The sequence below is a fragment of the Suricata suricatta genome, chromosome 3 (assembly GCF_006229205.1).
Source record: "Suricata suricatta isolate VVHF042 chromosome 3, meerkat_22Aug2017_6uvM2_HiC, whole genome shotgun sequence".
NCBI classification, from domain to species: Eukaryota; Metazoa; Chordata; class Mammalia; order Carnivora; family Herpestidae; genus Suricata; species Suricata suricatta.
The window spans coordinates 7,195,567-7,205,326 of NC_043702.1; the positions used below are offsets into that span (position 1 = coordinate 7,195,567).

The window sequence follows — 9,760 nt, forward strand, 5'->3', positions numbered from 1 at the left end:
GACTTTTTGGGAAAGTTGGCAAGCTGATTCTAAAATTAATATAGAAATGAAAAAGACCTTAAAGAGCCAAAATCTGGAAAAAGAACAGCAAAGCTTACTTCAAGTCTTAGTATAAAACTATAGTAATCTAATCAATGTAGTGCTAGCATCAAGACAAATAGATCAATGGAACAGAAAAGAGTCCAGAAACAGGACAACAAATATAGAAGTAGATTTTCAACCGAGGCAGAAGGCAATTTAGTGAAGTATTTAATCTTTTCAGCAAATGATTCTAGAACAATTGGATACTATATCTAAATAATGAATGTTAATGGCTAAAATGAACCACTCAGGCAACAACAGATGTCGGCGAGGATGCAGAGAAAGGGGACCACTTTTGCGCTGCAGGTGGGAATGCAAACCGGTGCAGCCCCTTCAGGAAAACAGTATGGAGGTTCCTCAAACAATTATGAATAGAACTACTCTATCACCCAGCAATTGCACTACTAGGTATTTATCCAAAGGATGTAAAAATGCTGATTTGAAGGGGGCATATGCACCCCAATATTTATAGCAGCGCTATCAACAATAGCCATATTACGGAAAGAGCCCAAATATCCATCAACAGATAAATGGAGAAAGATGTAGTGTATATATAATTACCCAGTGATCAAAAAGAATGAAATCTTGTCATTTGCAACAATGTGGATGGAACTAAAGTGTATTACACTAAGTGAAATAAGTCAGAAAAAAGACAAATATCATATGATTTCACTCCTAGGTGGAATTTAAGAAACACAATAGATGAACACAGGGGAAGGAAAGGAAAAATAAGATAAAAACAGAGGGGAAAAAACCATAAGAGACTCTTTTTTTTTCTTTTTTCTTTTTAATGTTTATTTATTTTTGAGAGACAGAGCATGAGCAGGAGAGGGGCAGAGAGAGAGGGAGACACAGAATCCGAAACAAACTCCAGGCTCCGAGCTGTCAGCACAGAGCCCGATGCGGGGCTTAAACTCATGAACCGCAAGTTCATGACCTGAGCCAAAGTCGGATGCTTAACCGACTGAGCCACCCAGGCGCCCCCATGAGAGACTCTTAAATACAGAGAACATGCTGAGGGTGCCGGAGGGTAGGGAGATGGGTGATGGGCATTAGAAGGGTACTTGTTGGGCTGAGCCCTGGATGTTACACGGAAGTGATGAATCAGGAGTTGGACTCCTGAAACCAATACTGCACTGTATATTAACTAACTTAAATTTAAATCTCAAAAAAAAGATTATAAAAAATGAACTTTAATCCATATTTTGTACTATACATAAATATAACTCAAAGGACAGGTGGTGGGTGGCTCAGATGGTTAAGCGTCCAACGTCAGCTCTGGTCATGATCTCATAGTTCATGAGTTCAAGCACCGTCAGACTCTGCGCCAATGGCTCAGAGCCTGGAGCCTGCTTAGGATTCTCTGTCTCCCTCGCTCTCTGCCCCTCGCCTGCTTGCACATGCAATACATATACTTCCTCAAAAATAAATAAAACATTTAAAAAAATTTTTTAAACTCAAAGTGGATCATAGATCTAAATCTATAACTTAAAACAAAACCTCCTAGAACATAGAAGAATATTTCAGTGATATCAAATCGGAAAACATTTTTAGATAAAACAACAAAAACAGCAACAAAAGAAAAAATTATAATTTCGACCTTATCAAAATTAAGAACTCTTGCTCTTCAAAAGATACCATGAAGAGAATTAAAAAGACAAGAAAAATACCTGCAAATCCTATGGATGAAAAAGAACTTACATCCAGAATATATAAAGAGCTTCTAAGATTCAGTAATAAGAAAACACAGAACCCAATTTAAAAATAGACAAAAGATTTAAACAGACACTTCACCAGGGCTGCCTAGGTGGCTCAATCAGTTAAGCATCAGACTTCAGCTCAGGTCATGATCTCATGGTTCGTGGGTTTAAGCCCCATGTCAGGCTCTCTGTTCTCAGCAGAGCTTGCCTCTCAGATCCTCGGTCTTCCTCTCTCTCTGCTCCTCCCTTGCTCACTCACACATACGCCAACTATCTCTCTCAAAAATAAACATTAAAAAGAAAAAGCCCACAAAGGGCTCCTGGGTGACTCAGTGGGTTAATCATCCGACTCTTGATCTTGCCTAGGGCCATGATCTCATGGATTGTGAGTTGGAGCCTTACATCAGACTCTGTGCGAACAGAGTGGAGCCTCCTTGGGATTCTCTCTCTCCCTCTCTCTTTCTGCTCTTCCCCCCACCAAGATAAACTTTAAAAAATAAAAACAGACACCAAAGAGTCTATGTAGATAGCAAATAAGTTCATGAAAAGATACTCAGCATCACCAGTCACTAGAGAAATATAAATCCAGACCCAATGAGATAGCACTACATATTAGAATGTTTTGTTTAAAAAAAACTGGCCATACCAAGTGTTAACAGAACGTGGAAAGAGTGAACTTTTTTTAAGTTTACTTGTTTAAAAGAGACCGTGAGCAAGAGCAGGGGAGCGGCAGACAAGTGGAGGGGAGAGGGAGAGAGTGAGAGAGAGAGAGAAAGAGAGAGGAGAGAGAAAGACTCTTAAGCAGGCTCCATGGCCAGTGCCAAACTCAACGCAGGGCTCAATTCCACAAACAATGAGATCATGACCTGAGCCAAAATCAAGAGCCAGATGCTTAACCAACTGACCCACCGAGGCGCCCCAAGAGAGTGAACCTCTATATACTGCTGGTGGGAATACAAAATAGTACTTGGAAGTTCTGACAGTTTCTTTCAAAGTTAAGCATATCATATAAACAGAAATAGAGGCCCTGAGGTGGCTCAGTTGGTAAGCGTCTGACTTCAGCTCAGGTCATGATCTCACGGTTTGTGGGTTCGAGCCCCGCTCAGGCTCTGTGCTGACAGCTCAGAGCCTGGAGCCTGCTTCAGATTCTGTGTCTCCCTCTCCCTCTGCCCCTCTACCACTCACACTCTGTCTCTGTCTCAAAAATAAACATTAAAAACTTGTTTTAAAAAGAGATAAATAAAAGTATATGTTCACACAAAGACTTGTACACAAATTTTCATAGTAGCCTTCTTTGTTACCAATTAAAAATTGGAAACAGGGGCGCCTGGGTGGCTCAGTCGGTTAAGCCCCCGACTTCGGCTCAGGGCAGATCTCACATTCATGGGTTCGAGCCCCACGTCAGGCTCTGTGCTGACAGCTAGCTCAGAGCCTGGAGCCTGCTTCTGGTTCTGTGTCTCCTTCCCTCTACCCCTCCCCCTCTCATACTCTGTCTCTCTCTGTATCAAAACTAAATAAAACATTAAAAAATAATAATAATAAAATTTTTAAAAAATTGGAAACAACCAGTATGTCCATCAATAAATGAATGTATTAGTAAACTGTGATATATCCATACAAAGGAATATTAGTAGGCATGAAAGAGGAATCAACTACTGATATACTAAAAGCCACGAATGAATATCAAAGTAATTATGCTGAAAGAAGCATAACTACATGGTATATGATTCCATTTATATAAAATTCGAAGGAAATCGTACAAAAAGGAAATTAATATGTAATGACAGAGAGATCAGTGGTTGTTGGGCGAAGACCAAGGAGCCATGGAAATGAGGAAAGCTTTGGGGGCGATGGATATAGTCACTATCTTGTTTGTGATGCTGAGTACTTACATATGTCAAAACTTAACAAACTGGAGGCACCCAGCTGGCTCAGTGAAGTGTGTGACTCTTGATCTCAGGGTTGTGAGTTCGAGCCCCACACTGGGTATAGAGATTACTTAAAAACATTAAACAAAGGTTTTTAACTTCAACTGTACACTTTAAATACGTACAGCTTGTAATATGACAACTATTCCTCAATAAATCAGCTTTTAAATAATATAGTCTTACCTAGTACTCAACAATCCTTTAAATACAAATTGGGCCCTAATTCATTCATGTAAATTATTCCCTGTTAATAATGTGCATTTTAGTCATAAAATTCATAGGTCATCCTTATATTCAAACTATTAATAAAGACTGGTTTTGGGGCGCCTGGGTGGCTCAGTCAGTTGGGCCTCCGACTTCAGCTCAGGTCAGATCTCATGTTTGTGGGTTCGAGCCCCCCGTTGGGCTCTGTGCTGACAGCTAGGTCGGAGCCTGGAGCCTGCTTCCGGTTCTGTGTCTCCTTCTCTCTCTCTGCCCCGCCCCCTTCTCATACTCTGTCTCTCTATCAAAAATAAATAAAACTTTAAAAAAAATTTTTAAGAAAGACTGATTTTAACTGGCAAAATTCAGCAAATCATAAAGAAAACAAATGTCTTATTATAGCAAAAGAGCTCTGAACAACTGAAATATTTTTTCTTTTAAGAAAACTTAAAAGGGGCGTCTGGGTGACTCAGTCAGTTGAGCGTCCGACTTCAGCTCAGGTTATGTATGATCTCACGGTTCGTGGGATCGGAACCCGCGGTCGGGCTCTGTGCTGACAGCTTGCTCAGAGCCTGAATCTGTTCAGATTCTGTGTCTCCTCTCTCTGCCCCTCCCCCATCCATGCTCTGTCTCTCAATAATAAACGTAAAAAAAAAAAAAACCTTAAAAGAACTAAAAACAACAGCAAACCACGTAAACTGCTGCTTTTAAGTAGGACTAAACAAAAATAACAATGTGCTATTACCCTCTCCTCCCTGGTATCATAACTGCTGCTGTGGTTTCATATCCAACCCTTTGAGGTGGATTAAAGCTGACCAAGGCAAAGAAAAAGAAGCAATGATTTCCACGGGGAGAAATGCTCTCTAAATGAGGAGAGGTTAAAAAGAAATGCCGAGGCTTCCCTCTGAATCCCTCAGCCCCTAGGCAATCGCTACAGACCTCTCTTCCTCTTCAAAGTCCGCTGGGAGTTAGAAGCCATCCAGTTGCATTAAAGGAAACCCGGGCAGAACCTCAAGAGCCGAGTTCCTCAATTAGCGTCGTGGGACTCTCTGCCTCCTGGCGGGCTGGTCACCCAGGCTCTCCGGTCTAGCTGACCCTGCCCCTCCCCTGCTTGCACTCTGTCTCTCTCTCTCTCTCAAAACTAAACATTTTAAAGAATATTTTAAATTAAAGTAAATAAAAAGGAAATTCTGAGATATGCTACAAATGGATGAACCTTAAGATTATGATGCTAGGGCGCCCGGGTGGCTCAGTCGGTTAAGGATCTGACTTGGGCTCAGGTCATGTCTCCTGGTTTGAGTTCGAGCCCTGCATCAGAATCTGTGCTGACAGCTTGAAACCTGGAGCCTGCTTCAGATTCTGTGTGTCTCTCTCTCTCTGTCCCTACCCTGTTCACGCTCTGTGTCTCTCTCTCTCAAAAATAAATAAACATTTAAAAAATTTTAATAAATTATGGTGCTTGGGTGGCTTAGTCAGTTGAGCATCTGACTTGGGCTCAGGTCATGATCTCACGGTTTGTGGGTTCAAGCCCCGCATCAGGGTCCGTGCTGACAGCTCAGAGCCGGGGGCCTGCTTCGGATTCTGTGTCTCCCTCTCTCTCTGTCCCTTCCTTGTTTTCTCTCTCTCTCTCAAAACAATAAACTTTAAAAAATTTTTTTAATTTTAATAACTAAGAGAATACTATGCTAAATAAAATAAGGCAGTCACCAAAAAATACTGTAAGACTCCACTTCTGAGGTACTCACAGTGCCCAAAATCATAGAGACAGAGGTAGAATAGTAGTTGCCAGAGGCTGGGGAGAGGAAAGAATAAGAAGTTGTTTAACGGGCACAGAGTTTCAGTTTTATGAGACGAACTATAGTTACAGAGATGGTGGCAGTGATGTTTACACATTATGATGATGTTTACACACTATGAATATATTTAATACCATTAAACAGTACACGTAAAAATCGTTAAGACAGGGACACCTGGGCGGCTCAGTCGGTTAAGCATCCGGCTTCAGCTCAGGTCATGATCTCACGGTTCATGGGTTCGAGCCCCGCATGGGGCTCTATGCTGACAGCTAGCTCAGAGCCTGGAGCCTGCTTCAGATTCTGTGTCTCCCCCTCTCTCTGACCCTCCCCTGCTCACACTGTCGCTCTCTCTCAAAAATAAATAAAACATTTTTAAAAATGTTTAAGATAGTAAGTTTTACCATCACAGGGGGAAAAAAAATAGAAAAGTAAGTTTCTCTGGACTAATAGCTGACTAAACCCAACAACTTCCGGTCTCAACATGAGCGTTAATCACATAATTGCAACTCTGGGACATCAAGTTCTTGCTATGGTTCCAAATAAAATGCTATCTGGAAAGTTCTCATCAAATCCTTCTATCCCCCCTGACGTGACACAAAGAAGCATCTCATGCAGCTCCACCACTACCCTCCATCTAGTAAAGATGACAAGAATTCTGGCAGTCTCTCTGCTGTCACCAGTAATGGCAGGGCAGCTGGACCTCGGAGGGACCTGCACAACCATTCCAGGCCCACAGTCTGCTTTGTGCATTTACCCAGTAGTATCTGAATGAAAGCGAACTACTTTCCACAGCAACTCCCCATTTAAAGAAAAAAAAAACTTTCTGAAGGTCCAGTGGTCATTCTAAAAACTGGATTCTATTAAGGCTAGTTATACAACACTAGAGGAATACAAAGTCTAGCGTAAGTTGGGAAAACTGCAAATAAAAGTTTACAAATTTTCCCCACTTAAGAAAACGCTTTGTTATGCTTTCTTGTACTTAAAATATGGAACCATCTCAAAATCATTTCCAGTCCAAAACCCAAAATCAACTGATCTGAAGGCATTCTGAGATGAGCACTACAAAATGTGGCACATACGTGATTCTTTCAAAAAAACACTTAGGGGGCACCTGGGTGGCTCAGTCGGTTAAGCCTCCGACTTCGGCTCAGGTCAGATCTCACGTTCGTGGGTTCGAGCCCCGCTCTGGGCTAACAGCTAGCTCAGAGCCTGGAGCCTGCTTCTGGTTCTGTGTCTCCCTCTCTCTCTGCCCCTCCCCCTCTCATGCTCTGTCTCTCTCTGTATCGAAAATAAATAAAACATTAAAAAAAAACCACTTCGAGCAATAAAACTCAAATATACTAGGAACTGGGCTTGGCGGGGGGGGGGGGGGGTGCAAGGGGAAGAAACAGGAAGATGTTCACTGGGTACAGTTTTAGTTTTCCAAGATAAAATGAGCCCCAGTGATCTGTTACACAACAGTGTAAATACAGTTAATGTCACTGAACTGTAAACTTAAAAATGGTTAAGAGGGTAAGTTTTCTATGATGTGCTTTCATGGCTACAATTAAAAAGAAACAGGTCACAGAAGTTAGTGGCCCAGCAGTCACACTGATGCAAAAATATTCCAAATCAACTAACTTCTAGTGTCCAATACCAATCCCTAAAATTCCTTTTCTCCCAATTAAGGGCGGGGAAGTGGACACATCTCACTGGTGGACATGGAAACTTCTCCAACGACAATAACGCTGAGGGAGCACGTTGAGGAAATGAGGAAGGAGAAGGCAATACAGACCCTACGCAGAGGTAGAAATACAAAACAGGCTATAAACACAATCTAACAGAGTCATCCCCCTGCAATCCAGGCAAAGGCTCTAAGTAAAACTGTATAAAGGCTTCTCTTTACTCCAAAGATAAGAAAAAGTCCTCCCCCTGCTTACAAGGCCCTGTGGCCCACCTTGTCAGCCCCCCTCCCACCAGATGCTTCCTGTCTCTGTGTAGAACCAGAGCTGCACCCTAAATCCCCAGTGCTCCCCATGAACTCCACTATCTTTGCCCGTGCTGTTTGCTCTGACTGGAACACGTTTCCTTTCCTGTGCATCCTTCAGATCTTAGTTCAAACGTCATTCCTGTGACTTCCCTAAGTCGAAAAAAAAAACAGCTGCAGTTTCACATTCGTCTGATTTGGTATTATCTGCTGAAGACAGGAGCAGCGGATGTGCTCACCCTCGCCCATTTCCAACACAAGCACAATACACCAAATAGGCACTCAAATACTTGTTGGAAAAGTAAATAAATGGGCACTGAAACTATACAATAAGAAAGCAATAAAACATTGTAAGAGGTCTCCTTAACGAATCTTTGGAGGATGTCCAAAGCATCTGAGCCTAAAATCCCTCTTCCACTCTCAAGGGGGAAAAAGAGTCAATTCAGATGCCTATATAAATTTCTCTGGCCCTTCTATGTCCCTAGGCAAATGCTGAGCACCAAAGGCTGATGGGTAAAACACACACACACACACACACACACACATAGCACAGATAGAGCAGAACTACTCCTTGCTGAGTAACCTGTTTTTGGTCTTTCTTGATACAATGCCTGCTGCATAGCAAGCACTCTAGAAATAGCTGTCAGTTACTAAGACCGACACTTCACAAGAATCTTAAGTATATATGAACCAGTAACTAACTCTGCTGAAAACTGTGTTGTCTCCTATAAAAGTAAGACCATCACAGGAGCAGAGGAATGAAGCTCTGAAGTGGCAAAGCTTCCTGGAAGTAACCATATTCATTTAGATTTCAAACAGAAAAAAACGCCAGACTGATTTGTACGAAGAGTGAAACGGAATCAAGTAACCACAGAGCTTTGAATGAGGACTACAAAATGTCACACAGGACTATTTCCCAGACGCTTAACATAAGAAACCATTTAGGATTCCCTGTCCCCTCCAAAACAAATGCAAACAGTATCTATACTTCAGAGATACAATCCATAAACATATTACAGAAAACTCCAGCCCATACTGATCTGTCCTCCCTCTAATTTTGTATTTAAACAAAAGCCATTTTATAGTTTACCCAATAATTTAATGTGTACAGTCTCTTATTTTATACACTTTCACGTATGTAAACACTGTGGTACTTGTTAAATACTTACTACAGCGCACTGAATAATGGATTTTGGTATAGAAATTCCTGCACTCTTGTTCCCAAATGTCATTCCTGAAAATTGTTCGTATGCCTGTTTTAACTCTATCATCATTAATGTTTATTTCTTTTTGAAGGGGGTGCAGAGAGAGAGGGAGACACAGAATGTGAAGCAGGCTCAAGGTCCCTATCAGCACAAAGCCGAATGTGAGGCTCGAACCCAGCAACCTTGAGATCTTAACCTGAGCTGATGTCAGACACTTAACCGATTGGGCCACCCAGGCGCCCGTATCATCATTAAATATAAAGTAGTTATCCAACAATGTTCAAATAAGGTTTAGAGTTTTCTTAGTACCGCACCTACAAACTCAATAAAGGGAGGTTTTCAGTATCACTGTGTCTTTTCAAATGTAAATCAGAGATATTACCAACACCTGCCCCTACTTTCGCCAACGTAGCAAAATTCACTTTAAATTTTCCCCAAACTTAATCAGTCCCGGAGAGAGTTCCTTCTGCACAAAATTGGACGGCACAAAATTTATGCTACTTAATACTAACCGCACAATACTAAAAACAGGAACCCTAATCACCGGGGAAGGACCAGTTGAAAATGTTCAATTACATGAGTCTCCACCATCAACAGAGCAGATAAAAGACATCACTTTGGAAAGCGCCAAGCAGCAGGCAAAGATCAAGCGTTCTAATTAAGTGCGTGCCATTCAAGGATCCTCGAGGGTTCCATCCCTGCCAGTCCCAAACATCGGGATCTGGACCCGTGAGAACGCGTCCACAGGTGACCCGAGCCTGGTTAGCGTCCTCCCTACAGCAACAGGCTCTGCTGATTTCTGGTTTTCTATCGGCGCCCCGAGCGGGGCTGCAGGGGAGGACCGGGGGTCCCGGCGCCAGGAGCCGAGCCTGCCGGGCCGGGG

At 42.2% G+C, this 9,760-nt stretch overlaps 1 protein-coding gene across 1 annotated transcript in view; it reads right to left on the reverse strand.

Moving 5' to 3' along the window:
• The window catches only part of DIS3L2 (DIS3 like 3'-5' exoribonuclease 2), a 328,420-nt gene that overhangs the window by 318,292 nt on the left and 368 nt on the right, over positions 1-9,760 (reverse strand). The window lies entirely within an intron of this gene.